Source organism: Ailuropoda melanoleuca, chromosome 1 (assembly GCF_002007445.2).
Source record: "Ailuropoda melanoleuca isolate Jingjing chromosome 1, ASM200744v2, whole genome shotgun sequence".
Lineage (NCBI taxonomy): Eukaryota > Metazoa > Chordata > Mammalia > Carnivora > Ursidae > Ailuropoda > Ailuropoda melanoleuca.
The window spans coordinates 121,695,998-121,715,050 of record NC_048218.1 but is presented as its reverse complement, the minus strand read 5'-3'; the positions used below and the strand labels follow the sequence as shown (position 1 = coordinate 121,715,050).

Below are 19,053 nucleotides of genomic sequence, written 5' to 3'. Positions count from 1 at the left end.
GCTGCTGATACAGGCAACAACAGGGATGTATCTCAGAATTACGTGGAGTGAAAGAAGCCTGAGGGATACATATTGCATAATTCTAGAATGTCTCAAAAATGCTAATTAACCTATATAGAAAACAATGTATTTCATTCAATGTATTAAGGAGACTGGCAATGGAAGGGGAGATTACAGTGGGTCAGACTTTCAAATACGTGCAGTTTATTGTACCTCAAGAAAGCTGTTACAAATGAAATTCTAAAAATTTTATAGGATAACACAGTAAACTTTTGATAGCTAAAATTTTTCTTTTCTTATTCCTTAATCTTTTCTTCACAAAATAACCCCCACTTTATTATTCCTATTAAAAAATGGTGGGTAGGTCTCAACATAGCATTCAGAAAACGTGATCATTGTAAACTCACTTCCAAGTATACCTTCTACTTCTTTATTCAAGTCCTTATGTCATGTCAGTTCCTACAGGGTCTGTTCTCTTTCCTTGGTACCATTGTTCCACTACGTACAACCCACTTTGTTATCCACTTAACTCAAACTCCCCCAAATGTCCAGACGTATTTCACTGGTAGAAACTGAAAAATTTATAGGATCAAGATATATAAGGTTTAAGGGGAGAAGTGTAAAACAGGAAATGGTCAGGGGCAGATGTCATAGGGAGACAGTATTACAGAATTTAGATTTCAACCTAAGAGCACTACCAAGTCTTTGAAGAATTTTAGCTAAGCCGTGTTAGACTAATGTCCCTTTTAATGTGATAGGCTGTGGTTACATAAAGAGGCAGGCAATATTAACAAGGAGGGGCTTTGTATCAGTCTCTTTGGTATTTTAGTTAATACATAGTTTTTGTATTATCTTCTTCTGATACTTTAATTTATTCCCAGGCTTTGTACATTATAGTTGCATCCTGTCAAATGAAATATAACTAGCAATTCAAAGTTCAGAACTACTTGAATTTTCTTGCTTCTGCTTCTTGGATTTGTGAGAATGACAACTATATTTAAGCTTAAGAATTTAGTCTACTGGAATTAAATACAGGCTTCATGTATGTATCCTTGTTGTTTTTCAGTATGAAATCTTATAAAATGGTATGTAAGTGGTTTTGGTATTTTATTTTTTTTCCTGTCAAACCTGTACGGTCAAGGTTCACTAATTTGGGATTAGTTATGATTCTCAGTAAGGCCCTACAGATGCTCGATGACAGCAAGAGACGGCGAGAACCCAGAAAGGAAAAGGGTGATAAAGGAGCAGCTGCTGGTTTTCTGGCAACTGGAAGGCTCTGTTGTTAAAATGAGTTTCTTGTTAGAAGTTTCTTTGTCTTCATACAGCGCCTGTCACTGTCTTAACCAAGACCATGTTTTTCAACACCTGACATAACACGAAACTACTAGATCGAATGAGACCAGTCCTTCCGGAGGTTGGTTGGAGCCTGTGGAAGCCCATAATAGTAAAATAAACATGCTCAGCCCATCGCTTGAACTGCACCCTGGGTTTAGAGATAGAGCAAAAGAATGAGGATAAGGGACACTGGCTCCAAAGGTCATGTGTGAGTACACAGTGCTTTCACATCTGCTCTAACTACACTGACAGATACATGGATTCTGCTGGCTCGTACCATCCTGGGTCAGTCAGTTCTAGTTTTAACTCTACCACAGCTTTCTGCAGAATTTCTTGCAAGTGACTGAATTCATGTCTAGCCCTTATTTCTTCTTATGAAAACTGAGAGAATGGACTATTTTAAGACTTCCTTCTGTAGTTCTTCAGTGACATTGTATTTACTTGACTTAACATCTTGCAGTGAAACTTCTAGGTAAAAATGGAAATAACTTGTTAAATCCTATCACATGTAAAATTGGAAGAAATAGGCTAGTATACCGAAGGGTATGTTGTATTGAATGTGGTCCCTAGGTAAATCTCACTTTCTATGCGGTCTGGACCTTCCAGATGTTATCTCCAGATTGTCCTCTATACTGAAGCCTATGAGCCTTACATGATAATGAGGTCCTACAACTTTGCTTCTAACCCCCAGTTTGAATTTAGATGCACATGTTTAATGTTTTCTTTTTAATATATGGTTGGCTTTTGGTGATGCAGTTTAAAGAGATGGGAAGCTTCCTCGTGCATGGGCCTGCTACTCAGCCTATGATTCCCGACTATTCCTGATGAACCCTGACTATCCCCAATCAGCACCTTCTACCCACTCGCGCTCACTGCACCCACCCCCGAACTCCACTTAGAGTAATAGGACATGCATCCTGCTCTATGTTCTGGCTGTTAGACATGTTGGAAATGACAGAGGAGGCTTGTCCCTCCTTGACCACATGGACAGTTGCTGTATGTGGGACTCATTTTAAATTAATGTTGTCCAGTCTCTTCTTCTGCCTCCATCAATCGTCTAGAACCCCAGTGGTGCTTACTCCAGGCATAATGATGATTTACCCTGTGGTATCATCCCTGATTCCGCTCCTCCTTTTCTCAACTGCCTTTCTTTCCCCCTCGCTTCCCCATACAAAGTCCAGGTATATTTTTGCCCACTTCTCGACTAGTGTTAGGAAACTTGCAGCAACAGGTGTGCAGAACTTAGTGCCTGGTACAAAGTAGTACATTCAGTAAATGGTAGCTGTTTTTAGTCTTGGCCACCTTCTATTAAATGAATCATATAAAATTGCTGTTTTTTCAGTAAAAAAAGAAATCTAATGTTGACAGTTTTATATATTCAACTTTATAGATATGCGTAGTGATGGTTTTTAACCAGGATGCAAATTGGAATTATCTAGTCAGCCTTTTACAGTATGTAAATATACACTGCCCTCATCCTAGCCCATTGAATGAGGATCTTCATGCATGAGTCCTGGATAAGTTCTTTTTTTTTTTTTTTTAGAGAGAGGGAGAGAGGGAGCACGAGCAGAGAGGGGTCGGTGCACAGAGGGAGAGAATCCCAAGCAGGCTCCACACCCAGTGTGGAACCCAATGCTGGGCTCAATTTCACAACTCTGAGATCATGACCTGAGTCGAAATCAAGAGTCTGGCACCCAACCGGTTGACTGAGCCACCCAGGCGCCCCCCTGAGTAAATGCATTTTTTTAAAATATTTTATTTATTCACGAAAGACACAGAGGCAGAGGTAGAGGTAGAGGGAGAAGCAGACTCCCCGTGGAGCAGGGAGCCTGATGCAGGACTTGATCCCAGGATCCTGGGATAATGACCTGAGCCAAAGGCAGACGCTTCACCGACTGAGCCACCCAGGTGCCCGATGGTAAATGCATTTTTAAAAAGCTCCCCAGATGATTCTCATTCATATGCCTGCTAAAATACCTGTCAGATAATCTTCCCTTCAGGTTGTTTTTCTTTTATGTACAAGTTCTTTTATACAGACTTGTATGTTTTTCATGTAATCCATTATCTGGTCATGAACTGAAATTTTATTTTTATGACTCCACAAATTACTGTCATTTTTAACTTTAAGATATGATCAAATCTCAAATTAAGATTTATCAATACTCAACCTTGGGAAGGAAAATCTAGGTACTATAAGATGTTTTCACGATTTTCAAGGAACTTCCAAGTCTTTTTTGTCCCCCAGTTATGAAAGATCACTTCACATTATCTTTCATACAACTTAAACTTGGGATTTTGCACTTTTCCAATATAGTTTTGCCTTTTCATGTTAAAGAGAATAAACAGTAGTAAGCAGGCCACAGTTTAGTTTAACTACCTTGACTCACCTGACTCACAATGGCAGCTTACCCACATAATTTTAACGTAGCCAAGAGAAAATGGAGGCAGTTTCTTTGAACAGCAGCTTTCTCCCCTTCACTGATAGTAATTTGTGTCTTGTTCTCTTATTGTTTTTTTTTTTTAAAGATTTTATTTATTTATTTATTTATTTATTTATTTGACAGAGAGAGAGAGAGACAGCCAGCGAGAGAGGGCAAGCAGGGGGAGCAGGAGAGGAAGAAGCAGGCTTCCAGCCAAGCAGGGAGCCCTATGCAGGGCTCGATCCCAGGACCCTGGGATCACACCCTGGGCCGAAGGCAGACGCTTAACGACTGAGCCAGCCAGGCGCCCCTGTTCTCTTATTGTTAACCAATGTTTTGAAATCTCTGGGTAAGTGGGTTCTAGACAAGCCCAAAATTATGGGCAAAATTTTTCTGTTCGTTCATTGACAGCTATAGACAAGAATATTAAAACCCAGAAAAGAGAAATCTGAGCTTTTTTCCCGCCACCATGTTCTCTCTGATTTGCACTCCTTAATCCTTAAGTGGGCTGGCTTTAGTGGTATATGTACTTTCTTAAAAAACAGAGAATGTTAAGTTTCTTGTAGCTCCTGAAGAAAAAGGACTCTCAAATTTGTGAAGCATTTCATTAAGTCTATGTGAACACTAAACAACATGTACCCTTTGCTGGTTACCTCAAATATTTTTTATCAGGAAGGAATATTGAATTTTGCCTAATGCCTTTTTCTTTTCTGTTGATTATATGGGTTTTCTCATTTGGCTTATTCATGTGATTAGATCGTATTCTAGCATTCTTAATATTTGGCTGTTAGTATTTCTGGGATAAAACACATTTAACTGTAATGAATTATTCATTACTAAGAGGTAAAAATCAGGTATTTGTATTTTATGAAATGTCTGTTCTTTAATGAAATTATAATGTGGACTTCTTTTTGGTATGATTACTGCTATTTTGGTACCCCTGGCTTCTATTACCCAAACGAAATGAATGGGGTAGCTTTTCTGTGCTACCCATGAGAATTATCCTTTTATGTTTAAGAGAAATTGCCTTTAAAACTGTCTGGGGCCCGGGGTATCTGAGTGGCTCAGTCAGTTGAGCTTCTAGCTCTTAGTTATGGCTCAGGTCATGATCTTGGGGTTGTGGGGTCGAGCCCCACTCTGCTCAGTGCGGAGTCCGCTTCAGATTCTTTCTCCCTCTCCCTCCCCCTCTGCCACTCCCCACTCACACTCTGTCTCTCAAATGAATAAATAAAATCTTTAAAAAACAAACACTGTCTGGGGCCTGAGCCCTGTAGAAAGGTGATTCTTATCAGTTTCTTCCAAAATGGTAGTAAAGTTTAGATGGTAAACTCTTAGGATCTGGATTCTTAAAAATCCTGGCTTCACACAAACAGTGTGACTTTGGTCACCTTCTAAAAACTCTGTGTGGCTGAGCTGTAAAATGTGGGTTATAGTTTTAATGTCCTTTAAGAGTTTCTTGAGATAATCAAGTAGTTGAAAAAGTGTCCAACTTAAATACTCAATAAGTGAAGATATTTATTTTCCTCCAATGTTATTGTCTTATCTCCGGGTATTTTTTTTAATTTTCCTTTTTTTACTTTTTCCTGCTTTACTTGGAATTTTTCTACCAGCTTCTTGAACCATATGATTGGTTGAATGCTTTGTATGATAGTCCTAGTGGAGTAGCTGGGTGGCTCAGTCAGTTAAGCAGTTAAACGTCTACCTTGGATTCAGGTCATGATCCCAGAGTCCCAGGATTGAGCCCTGCATGGGTCTCCCTCCTTGGTGGGGCATCTGCTTCTCCCTGCCCCCCTCCACGCCTGTGCGCTCTCTCTCTCTCTCAAATAATAAAATCCTTTAAAAAAGGTAAGATTGTCCTAGAAGAAAATAAAAATTCAAAAATATTAACATTAAGTAAGAGGACGACACAGGCGGCTTTCCCTTTGTCTCTTTACTCCAAGTTTTATATGATGAGTACATGTTACTTTTTATAATAATGAAAAATTAAGTGAAGGAGGAGCACACATCCCTTGCGCATGTGTGTGTGTGCGTGTGCGTTGTGCGTGTGCATTGTGTGTGTGCATTGTGTGTGTGTGCATTGTGTGTGTGTGCGTGTGCAGTGTGTGTGCACGTGTGCAGTGTGTATGTGTGTGTGCATTGTGTGCGTGTGCATTGTGTGTGCATTGTGTATGTGTGTGTGCGTGTGCATTGTGTGCGCGTGTGCATGTGCATTGTGTGTGTGCGTGTGCGTTGTGTATGTGTGCATGTGCATTGTGTGTGTGCGTGTGCATTGTGTGTGGGTGTGCATTGTGTGCGCGTGCGTGTGCATTGTGTGTGCGCGCGTGTGCATTGTGTGCACGTGTGCATTGTGTATGTGTGCATTGTGTGTGTGCGCGTGTGCATTGTGTGTGTGTGCATTGTGTATGTGTGTGTGCATTGTGTGTGCATTTTGTATGTGTGCGTGTGCGTGTGCATTGTGTGTGTGTGCATTGTGTGTGTGTGCGTGTGCATTGTGTGTGTGCGCGTGTGCATTGTGTGTGTGCGCGTGTGCATTGTGTATGTGTGTGCGTGTGCATTGTGTGCACGTGTGCATTGTGTATGTGTGTGTGCATTGTGTGTGCGTGTGCATTGTGTGTGTGCATTGTGTGCGCGTGTGCATGTGCATTGTGTATGTGTGTGCATGTGCATTGTGTGCGTGTGCGCATGTGCATTGTGTGTGTGTGCATTGTGTGTGTGCGTGTGTGCATTGTGTGTGCACGCGCATGTGCATTGTGTGTGCGCGTGTGCATTGTGTGTGTGCATGTGTATTGTGTGTGTGTGCGCGTGTGCATTGTGTGTGGTGTGTGTGTGCGCGTGTGCGTTGTGTGTGTGCGTGTGCGTTGTGTGTGTGCGTGTGCATTGTGTGTGTGTGTGCGCGTATGCATTGTGTGTGTGTGTAGATGGTTGGACAACACTAATGATAACATTAAGACTACTCAACAACCTTCAGCATAGCCTTCGGAAATGAGCCGGTGGTAAACAGATTTGTGAATTTAGTTGACAAATACTCAAATTGTTATTAAACATAAGTTCAGATTGTCTATTTCTTACATTCATTGTTAGAGTTTTTAATTAAAAAACAGTGATATTTCCTGTCTTTTTGCTGTGCTGTGCTTCTACAGTAAGCATTGTAGACTACATACCAAACGCTTAATGGGACTACGTGGATGCCTAGTGCCGTGCGTGATAGCAAGTCAATTTCAGAGGTTACCAGTTTCGATATTCTTTCTTTCTGTATTTTGAATGACTCCCTGTTATTATTTAAAAAGAATTGGCTGCTGGCCCTCCGCTCCGCCCCGCAGCTCCCCACTGCCTTCTCTGCGCCCACCATGGCCCTGCTGGGTCACAACCAGGTGCGCTGTCTGGGTTCATTGCCGCCTTCCTCCCAGTCCTTGTTATGTGGCCTCTGCCAGAGCCAGCTCCTGGAGGACCTGTGTGGAAATGGGGCCCCCAGATCCCATCCTGGGAGTCCCAGAAGTCTGTCAGACAGACACCAACAGCAAAAAGATGAATCTGGGAGTTGGTGCCTATGGAGATGGTAATGGAAAGCCTTATATGCTCTCCAGCATCTGGAAGGCAGAGGCCCAGACTGCTGCCAAAATTTGGACAAAGAATACCTGCCATCATGAGACTTGCTGAATTTTGTAAGGCCCCTGCAGAACTAGCCCCGGCTGAATTTTGTAAGGCAGCTGCAGAACAACCAAGTGCTGAAAAGTAGCAGGTTATGTCACCCTGAAGACCATTTCTGGAACTTGGGCCTTGAGGATTGGAGCCAGTTTTCTGCAAAGATTTTTTAAGTTCAGCCAAATGTCTTTCTGGGGAACCATCCTGGGGCAATCACACACCCGTCTTCAGGGACTCTGGCATGCAGCCACAAGGTTAATTGATACGATAACCCCAAAGTGTGCGGCTTTGACTTCACAGGCACTAAGGAGGACATTTTGAAAATACCACAGCAAAGTGTTCTTCTCCTGCATGCCTGTGCCTACAGTCCCATGGGAGTGGACCCTCGCCCTGAGCAGTGGAAGGAGATCTCAACAGTGGTGACAAACAGTTTCTTTGCATTGTTTGATATAGCCTCCCAAGGCTTTGCCCGTGGTGATGGCAACAAGGATGCCTGGGCTGTACGCCACTTCATCAAACAGAGCATCCGTGTCGGTCTCTGCCAGTCCTGTGCCGAGAACAGGGGCCTATCTGGGGAGCACGTGGGAACCTCCAGTGTGGTCGGCCAAGGTGCTGGTGCAGCCACAAGGGTGGAGTCACGGTTGAAGATCCTGATCCGTCCCGTGTGTTCCAACCCTCCCTGGTCAGTGGGGCCCACATTTCCTGGACCATCCTGACCAGCCCCATCCTGACCAGCCCTGACCTGTGAAAACAGTGGTGGCAGGAAGTGAAAGGCATGGCCCACCGCATCATGAGCGTGTGGACTCCAGTGGTCTCCAGCCTCAAGAAGGGCTCCTTCCCCCCTGGCAGCACATCACTGACCCGATTGGCATGTTCGTTTCACAGGACTAAAGCCTGAGCCGGTGGAGAGACCTAGGAGTTCTCCGTCTGCAGGACAAAGGACGGCCACACCTCTGTGGCAGGGGGCTACCTTGCCCATGCCTTTTGCTAGGTCACCAAGTCATTTCCCTGGTGAGAGGGAACAGAGACAACCTTCCTGTCTACGGCCTCCGCTGTTGTGAGATTCACATGGAGGAAGAAGGAGGGTGGATGGTGGCCAGCAGGTCATTGCTTTCAACCACAGGACTGAACGCTCAACCACTGAATGTGTTTCTCAGAAAAGAATGTGTAGTGAAATAGGGCAGAGGCATTTGTGGCGTGTGTCTGAAACTTTGTGGCTCGAAGCCAAACTCCTGCTCATCCTTTAACTCCAGCTATTCCAGAAGAGTCTGCATGTACAAGAAAGACATAGCCCCCCCCAAAAAAAAAACCTGTCGGTCATGCCATTGCGATGTTCCAGAAGCTTTCACTGCCACACATGATGGCGTTGGGGGCACCTCTGTGGGTCCAGCGTGAGAATACCACCTACAAGAGGTGTTGCGGGAAGGCCTGGCTCTGGCATTAGCAGGCAGCCTCGTGTCGTGTTCTCCTGTGATCGAGCAAGCTCATCCGCAGACCTCGTTACAGAAATTGTGTTGCGTGAAAACCAGCAAGGGTGCTGCCACTGCAGCGAGGAAAAGAAAGATGCCATTTCCTGTCTTATTAATAAAAAAAGAAAAGGCTCTTTTTAATACTTTCAGGCATTTTAATGTTCTAGTCTTCTCCCTTAGCGTTGCTGTTCTTTTCCTTAGGCACAGAGATCTATAACTAGCCTAGGTTTTCATCCTTTGCTACTGCTCCATTGACCTTCAACCCCACCCTATAGGGCTTAGATCAGAATCCTCTTCAGTGATTGTCTCCTGTCAGAATATTGTCTCTGCCGGTCGGAGCTCTTCCTTCGTTCAGGGCAGTAGTTCAGTCTCTCTTCTCACATCCTGAGCGGGCGATGGGGCCACAACCAGGAAAGGGGAGTATCCTGGCTTTGCTTGTAATCTTTGTGTGCTATCAGCTGGACTCAGGCTTTCCCTTTTGGAAAGATAACCACCACCTGCTCCAACCATGTAGACTTATTACAGCCGGGTTTCTCTGTTGAAGTTTCTATCGAGCACCCCCCTCCTCCCCAAAATAAAAATAAAAAGTATTGGCTATTCAACCACATTTCCATAAAGTAGAAACTCAGCAAGTGGCCTGTAAAAGAGCTGTAGTAGAGGTTAGTTGGTACAAAGGGAATTTCTCTTTATTGCTGTAGAGTTGATCTTTAGCTTTAAATTCCTGGTTTATGCGGAGCCGGGGTGGCTCAGGCAGTTAAGCATCTCCCTTAAGCTCAGGTCACGATCCTGGGACTTGGAGGATCCAGCCCCGTGTGGGGCTCCCTGCTCAGCCTAGAGTACGCTTGTCTCTCTCCCTCTGCCCCTCCCCCTGTTTGTGCATGCTCGCTCTCTCTCACTCTGTCTCAGAGTCTTTAAAAAAAATAAATTCCTGGCTTATAAAAACAGTTTCAGTACTTAATTTGCAGAGTATGACTGATCAATATGGCCCTTTGTAAATTCTTAGTTAGCTAACCTGTCTGAATTCTATAAAGAAAACTTTTTTTAAAAAATCACTCCAACACTTCTCTGTAGCAGCAGTGAAGACTACTGGCTCTCCTTTCTCTTTTCTCCCACTTGTGCCTCACTCCTACTCCTTTTCTATGCCAGATATTGCCTAATCTTTTTTTCTGTATTTGTGATTATTTGGTCACTCATTTCAGGAAACCTATTTATTCTTAAAATCGGTACTGGATAATTGTATTCTTTAAAACTGAGGCATTTTGGGTGCCTGGGTGGCTTAGTCGGTTAAGCATCTGCCTTTGGCTCAGGTCATGATCCCAGGGTCTTGGGATCAAGCCCCGTGTCGTGGTCACTGCTTGGTGAGGGGTCTGCTTGTTCCTCTCCTTCTGCCCCCCCCCCCGCCTCATGCCCTCTCGCTTGCTCTCTTTCAAATAAATAAATAAATCTTAAAAGATAACTGAGGTTAGGGGCACCTGGGTGGTGCAGCGGTTAAGCGTCTGCCTTCGGCTCAGGGCGTGATCCCGGCGTTATGGGATCGAGCCCCACATCAGGCTCCTCCATTGTGAGCCTGCTTCTTCCTCTCCCACTCCCCCTGCTTGTGTTCCCTCTCTCGCTGGCTGTCTCTATCTCCGTCGAATAAATAAATAAAATCTTTAAAAAAAAAAAAGATAACTGAGGTTAATTTTAATTAGGTTATCTTTGAGATTTTCATAGTTCCTGAATTTGAAATAATTTGGGATTTCAAGTAAGTCAGCTAAGAATATTAACTGAAGTTTGTAGTGAAAGCCAATAAGACTAACTCCTCTGTGTCCCCGACTCCCAGTGAAATGACAGAGGAAAAAAAATTTACAGACAGAAATTTGTAAATTCATAACAGCACTGAGAATGGGAACAGATGGAATGGCCATCAGCAAAGCAGAGACTTTCCAGGTTTTAGAAGACGGAAAACAGATGGCACTGATGGATGAACCGGGGTGGAGGAAGCCCCAGGCCAGCATCCCCTTGAGGAAAGGCTGCAAGTGGAATCTCTTCTTCCCCAAAGATGGCTGAAGAGACTTCAAGCTGTGTCAGTAGGAGCAGAGCGGAAGAGATGATGGGACATGGTATCAATATATGTCTGTATTCAGAGCCAACTGGATAGCCTACCCACACACCCAGCCCATACAAATGTTGCAGCAACATTGGTTCCCATGCTATTTTGGAAATCTACTTTCAAACAAAGTTTCTTTTTAATGTCGGAGCCTGAGGAGGACTAGGAGTTCCAGTGACAGTGCTAGCGACCCAAGATAAACTCTCCTTGTTTTGATATTTGGAGAAGAATCCAACTTGTCATCCTGTTCCTTGGCCAAGAACCTTGAAGTGAAGCGTGTCTGTTAAAATGCCAGCGGACATGGAGTCTCCAGGTCTGTAACGGGAAGGAGATCGACCTGCTGCTGGTGACATGGTATTATATAAAATGTAGTATAACACTATTGCCAGATTAGTACAGGTTATGAATTAACAATTCACAAAATAACTGAATAGATGGAAAAAATATTCACCCTCTTCATGTAATCAAAGATGAGATAGAAATAACAATGAGATCTTTTTCCTGATACATGATTAGCAGATTTTTTTAAAGAATACCAATCGCTAATGGGAATGTTGTGGACAGTTGTACAGCCCTTTTGAAAAGGAGTGGGACATTATGCCTAATAAACCTTAAACAATCCATTCATTCATTTCTGTTTCTTAGAATCTACCACATGAAAAGCATTTTAAATATAGAAATAGATGGTCATTCATTGTTATACTGAATAATTCTTTTTTTTTTTTTTTAAAGATTTTATTTATTTATTTGACAGAGATAGAGACAGCCAGTGAGAGAGGGAACACAAGCAGGGGGAGTGGGAGAGGAAGAAGCAGGCTCATATCAGAAGAGCCTGATGTGGGGCTCGATCCCGTAACGCCGGGATCATGCCCTGAGCCGAAGGCAGACGCTTAACCGCTGTGCCACCCAGGCGCCCCTATACTGAATAATTCTAACCGGCTGTAACGTCTTGTATTACAGGACTTGGTAAGTAAACTGCTATACGTCTACAGAATGACATATTAAATAGCCATAAGAATTACAGCCAGGAAGTCAACAAAACAACACAGAAAAACAAGTATAATTTAAGTGGAAAGGGATACAGAAAGCAAACTTGTGTGTTACAGCTTAACCTCTTCCCACCATGTCTTAGTACTTGATTGTGAGATCCTTGAAGTCAGGGATCCTGACCTGCTTATCTCTGTGCCCATCCACCACTGCCCCCCGATGCCTAGCATGGTACCTGACTCTCAGTTATTAAATGGTGACTCAGAAGATGGGCATAGGAAAAAGAAACAGGAAGGAAATCCAAAAATAAGCCAAAAGATCAGAGAAGCCTCTTTACACAGAGCTAACTTACTAATGAAGCATGCCTTAAAAAGTAGAATCTAACAAATGTCTTCATGTGAATTTAAATTCCTTAAAAATATTTCATGTGCTCATGACTGTTTACTGTTATACTTGTCAGTATTTCTTCTAATATCTAGGGTTGTTTTTTTTTCAATGTTGACTTATTTATTTTAGAGAGAGAGAGAACATGGGGAGAAGGGCAGGGTGGGGGGGAGAGAGAAATTCAAGCAGACTCCACTCTGAGTGCGGAGCCTAACACCAGCCCGATCCCACAACCCCAAGATCACGACCCGAGCTGAAACCAAGAGTCAGTTGCCTAACAGACCATACCACCCAGGCGCCCCTCTAATATCTAGGTTTGATATGTCTTATTTACTTGAATAATATTTAAGCTGAATCATTCAGACATTAATTCAATTATTTTTTCTGTCTGCATTTTTTAAATTAGCAGAGCTTTCATAGACAATATGAAGTTCATAAATCAATAAGAGAAACTGTAACAGTATATATGTATATATGTATGTATGTGTATATATATATATATACGTAATTAAAACTCATACACAGTAGAACCTAAAGCAGATACAGGTTATCCAAATTATACTTCTTTTATTTGATCTCTTAAGCATCCAGTCTCTGAGTATTGTTTCTTTATCCAGTTTTATAGCGGGTAAATTCAGTAAATATCACTTAATGTTTTTAATTTTCAAATAAGTAACATTCACATGGTTCAAAATTCAAATGATTACTATCTGTTATGTATCCTTCCAGAGTTACCATAGCAGTACAGAAGCAAAGTATATATTGTTTATAATTACTAATTATTTTCTGTTTTTGTAAACTACATAATTTTACTTCAAAAGCACATTTAGGGCTTCAGAGACAAGTGTTAAAATAGCTGTAAATAGTAGTTTATCGGTTTTCTACTGTTTTACCTTTCGGGTTCCATCCTGTTATTTATTTCTCAACATTATTGAAATCAACTCATAAAAGGACGCCTGGGTGGCTCAGTTGGTTAAGTGTCTGCCTTTGGCTCAGCTCATGATCTCAGGGTCCTAGGATTCGTTCTGGCATCAGGCTCCTTCGGTGGGGAGTCTTCTCTCTCTCCCTGCCCCTCCCGCCTACTCATGTGTGCTCTCTCTCTCTCACACTCTCGCTCTCTCTCAAATAAATAAAATCTTTTTTAAAAAAAAAAGAAATCAAGTCATAATGTGGTAACAAAACCACTGAGGCTGGGGTGAAAAAAACCACTTTGGCTATACTTAGATTCTTGTTTTAAATTGTTTTGATCTATTTAAAAGATCAGTATTGACTTCTATTATTTCCTTGCATGAACCCTTCTCACCACCTACCCCTCCGCGCCGCCCCCCACAAAAGGCTGCTCATTCCTCTTCTTTTCTTTACCCATGTCCATTCTAGCCAGAAAGTTGGATGATTTGGCTTGAACTTCCTCCTTCACCCCTTACATCTAACCTGTCCCCAAATTGGTTGAGTATCTCTTGAATCCATCCACACCTTCTCCCTGGTCCACACTCAAGTCCACATGGCCCTCTAGCCTTCCAGCCATTCTGCCTGCCTCTGAGTCATAGTCTCTCGCTTCAAAACTCCTGGTGGGTCTCCACTGCTTTGAGGACAAAAATCTAAATTCCTGGTACATAAGGTTCTATTTCTGGCCCTTTTTACTTCTGGCTTCATCTCTCCCCCTCCTGGGCTTTTCAGGTAGCCTAGTGCTTTGTCTTTTAAGTCTCAGCCCTCACTTCCTCATTTGTTCTAGAGAATTGTTGGTAGCTTTAACTGTGGCAAGGGCTTTACCTTTGTGCCGCTGTTAGTAATTTTGCCCTGACTGGCGGCTGAATATATGCTGCATAGAAAGATAGGGTCTTCTAAAAAGAGCTTAAAAAGATGAATGTTTGTATTACCCATATTTACTGTATTAGACATCTTACTTATGCTGTTTAATTCATGCTAACCTTGGCTTTACAAACATGTCGAGACCCAAGAAGATAAAGTAATCCGAGCCTTTGTGATTTTAAGTCTGTGCTTTGATATCTGACATGTTTGGCAAGTCCTATAAAGAATTTTATTATTCAGACAAGGCAAAATGTTAGGCCATCATTAAGTGGTTTCCAGCTACTGTACCTTTAAAACAGTATTACTTTCCTTAGTTCAGTCTTTATTATAATTTTGTATTCTCCTTATTCAGTGCAGCTCGAATAATTGGAAAATATTATGTTGTTACATTTCAAAAATAAAACAGTGCCTCAAAAATAAAACTTTCCGACTTTGAATGTTGCTCATATAGAGCTTGATCGTATACTTGAAAGTGGAGGAAAACCAAAGAATTTAGAGTGACAATTACTACTAATGTTATGTTTCACCTGGACTTCTTTCCACCTTCTCTTTTTAATGACTAATTAAAAAGGTTTCGTTTATAAATATTCAAAACAGTAGTTTCTTTGTCACTTCATATTTGTCAAAGATTTATTGGAATTCCAAAAGTATGAAACAAAAAAATGATGAGTTGGACTTTGTCAAAATTAAAAGCTGCTCCTCTTCAAAAATCATGTAAAGAAAATGAAAAATGAAAAGATAAGGCACAGACTGGGAGAAAATTTTTTCTGATAAAGGATTTTGTTCCAGCAAATATAAAGAACTCTTAAAACTCATTGAAAAAACAAACAACCCACCCAATTTTTATAAGTGGGCAAAAGATTTAAGCACCAAAGACGTGGATGACAGAGAACCACATGAAAAGATGCTCAACATGATTAGCTATTAGGAGAATGAAAACTGGGTACAAAAGGTTACATACAGCATGGTCCATTTATATAACGTTCTGGAAGAGGTGATGGGAGCTGTCGTTGGATCAGCAGCTGTCAGGGGATGGGTTCATGGGGGAAGATTTACTGCAAAGGGGTAAGAGGAACCTTTTTGGAAGGATGGAAATGTTATATATCTTGATTGTGGGTGGCTATGTGACTCTGTACATTAATCAAAATTCATAAAAAGGGTGATTTTATTGTATGTAAACCAAACTGCCTTTAAAGAAAAAGTTAAAGCCAGTTTTCAACATCAGAAACTGTCTTCACAAATTTAAGGGTAAAGAAAACTCAGGAGATAGATCTGATGACTCCCTAAGTCAGGTCCCTTGTCTTTTGACTCAGTGGTGTTTGTGTTTTGGGGTTTTTTTGTAAATAAATTCTTATATATTATAAAGTAATAGTCTTTTTTTAATACAGGATTTTGTGCCTTAACCAATGTACGATCTTCTTGCCCCCAAAACAGGATCTTTCTTCATTTATTTGAGTCACTCTTTATAAAGTTATCTAAGTTCATTATTAAATTGTTTTCATGTATATCTTAGACAGTTTTTGTTAGTCTTATTCTTTCTTATGTACCCTTTGTGAATGCTATTGTAAATTCAGTCTTTTCTTCCATTATATATATATTATATATGTAATATATATAATATATAATATTATGTATATATGTATTTTTTTAAATTGTTAGACATTTGGTTGGTTTCAGTTTTGGGCTACTATGAATAAAACTATCAACATTCTTGTTCAAGTCTTTTTGTGGACATATATCACTTGGGTAAAGTGTAGGAGTAGAACTTTGGGTCATAGGGTATGTATATGTTCAGCTTTTTGAGAAATCGCCATTTTTCAGAATGATTGTACCATTTTTATACACACATCAGCAAGGCATAAGAGTTCTGATAGTTCAACATCCTTGCCTACATTTAATGTTGACTTTTTAATTTTAGTTATTCTAGTGGGCCTGAAATAGGAAATCCTTGTGACTTTAATTTGAATTTCCCTCTAATGTTGAGCAATTTTTCATGAACTTTTTGGCCAAAGAAATATTTTCATGAAGTGTTTATGAAGGTCAAGTATTATGTCCAGTTTTTATTGGGTTGCTTCTATTTTTTTTTCATTAATTTGTTGAAGTTATTTATATATTCTGGATGCAAGTCCTTTGACAGACATATATTGTGAATATTTTCTCCCAGGCTGTGGCTTACCATTTAATTTTCTTAATAGTCCCTTCTGATGAGCAGAGGATTTTAGTTTCCATAGTCCAGTTTTTCAGTTTTTTTTCTTTTGTGCTTCATGTATTTTGTGTTCTTTCTAAGAAATCTGTTTGTCCCTCAGGGTCTCAAAGGTATTTTCCTGTTTTCTGAAAACGTCATATGTTCGCTTTACATTTGAGTCTATCATGCATATCGAATTAATTTTTTGGTATAGTGTGAGAAATGCGTAGAGGTTCTTTTCTCCCAAGGTTGATACAGTTGTTCCAGGACCATTTGTTGAAAAGATTGTCATTTCCCCCCATTTAATTGCTTTGGCCCCTTCTTCCATTATACATTGAACTGGCTGTGTGAAAAGAAATTCATTTTTTATATAACATATTTGTTAATAGAACCATATACCCTTTGAAATCTCTTGTAATAGCAATTTTTCAATTGATTCCTTTGGCCTCAGTATGAAATTATATTATCAGTTAATAATGATCATTTGCTCATTATTTCTCTTTCTGATGTCATCAGATGCTACTTCCAGAACAATGCTAAAAAGAGTGATGATAGTGGGCATTCTTATCTTACTCCTGACAGAAACATTAGTGGAAGTGCTTTTATTTTGTCATGAAGCACGATGAGATTTTTAGGGTTTTGCTTTTAAAGTCACCAGTTTCTGTACTGAGTGAATACCAATAAATTTCTACTTTATTAAGGGTTTTTATAAGTGGTGGACTTCAAATTTTATCAAAGATTCTAGATCCTATGACGATACTAATATGATTATTTTCATCTATTAATATAAGGAATTATATTGACTTCCTAAAATATAAAGCTGTTCTTGCAATAGCTGGTTGAATCACACCTGGTCACTTTGGTTTACTCTTAACGCGCTGGATTCTATATGCTAACATTTTTTTATTTAGAGTTTTTGCACTGTATTCACATGATAGGTCATTTAATCTACATTTCTTCTAGTCTCTCTTTTTAGGACTTCGTTGATGTTAAGCTAGCTCTCTGAGGAGAATTTGGAAGCTTTTTCTGGAATAGTAAATAGTATTGATAATACTCGTTCTTTAAATGACTGGATTATACCAGTGATAATATTTGTGCCTGGTAATGAGCCTAAATAGTCTTAAATCCCTTTCAAAAAGAATAGTGTGTCTTGTTTCCTTGGTCAGGTATACTTTAACTCTTCTAGAATTGTTAATTTTATACTAAATTCCTTGGGGGGGTTATTGAGCAGATATTCTTAATGCAGATAGGGAGTGTCATGGGTGAGTGTGCCTGTGTGAAATACTTTACATTTTGAGAATGAGTCACTAATTTGGCCTCTATCTACTTGTGATTAGTAGTAGTTTGATAAGAACTGTACTTGAGTGATCATAAACTTTTAATGCACTATTGAAATTGGAGGGGGTGAATGCTTCATTTAATCTCTTTATTACAAGGAATCTCTCATTAAGAACTTTTACCGCTAATATTTTTGTTAGACTAAAGCCTAATAATAAGTGCCTTTATTAAGAAAGTCTAAAGACAGGGGCGCCTGGGTGGCACAGCGGTTGAGCGTCTGCCTTCGGCTCAGGGCGTGATCCCGGTGTTGTGGGATCGAGCCCCCACATCAGGCTCCTCTGCTATGAGCCTGCTTCTTCCTCTCCCACTCCCCCTGCTTGTGTTCCCTCTCTCACTGGCTGTCTCTATCTCTGTCAAATAAATAAATAAAATCTTTAAAAAAAAAAAAAAAAAAAGAAAGAAAGTCTAAAGACAATAATGAACTGGAAATATGAAGATTATTAGGATTTTTGTTTTTGGTGGGCAGGGACTGTTTGATATCTTACTTGATAGAGTATTCCTTATTCAGTATTGGAGAACTAGACTGATGATTTGTTAGAAAGTTTCTTAAGAGAGTTTCAAATTTGGATTGAAGATTTGTAGTCTGAAGCATCTTGCCCTTTCTGTGTGTGGCAGGCCGAATAGCGGCCCATGATATCCAGGACCTAATCCCTGGAATCTGTGAGTGTTACTTTCTGTGGCAAAAGGGACTTTACAGGTGTGATTAAATTAAGGATCTTAAGATGGGATGCTTATTCTGGGCAATCTGGGTGGGCCTTAAATGTAATTATAAGTGTCCTTTTTAAGAGGGAGGTAGAGCAGGGAGGTTTGACTACAGTAGAGGAGAAGGCAGTGTGACCACAAAAGCAGAGAGTGTAGTGATGGAGCTGGGGATTTAATTCTTTTTGCAAAGAAATTTGAGACTGTTTAAGGGCCAAGGGAAGCCAGTCTCTAAAAAGTGGGAAAAGCCAGAAACAGATTCTACCCTGGAGCCTCCAGAAGGAACCTGCCCAGCTGACACCTTGATTGAGCCTGAAGACTCATTGGGGATTTCTGGCAATCCGAACTGTAATCCGAACTGTTGTTTGAAGCCTCTGTAGGTTTGTGGTGATTTGTCACAGCAGCCACAGGACACTCATACAGTGTGGCTACCCTCCACTAAACAGCAGCGGCAAGGCCGTGGCTTGTGGAGTACAACTCCACAGCCTCAGCTCTGGGAACAGTGCCTTCGTAGATGGAGAGAGGGAAAGAAGGAAGGCAGAGAGGGAGGGGAAATCAGGGAATTCATATTTTATGACTGTTTTGAGCATGGTATAGGTGTCTAGTTTCTGAATGAAGCAGAGAAAAACCATAGGGTTGAAAACTTGAAGCCCACCCATAACCAAATAGGTTCTATAGTATTATTCTAGGACATCA

General features: G+C 40.8%; 1 protein-coding gene and 1 pseudogene across 1 annotated transcript in view; both read left to right on the top strand.

Moving 5' to 3' along the window:
• RALA (RAS like proto-oncogene A) overlaps nucleotides 1-19,053 on the top strand; it is a 74,425-nt gene that overhangs the window by 33,214 nt on the left and 22,158 nt on the right. The gene's annotated exons all lie outside the window — the stretch shown is intronic.
• LOC100465726 lies at nucleotides 6,593-9,704 on the top strand (annotated as a pseudogene).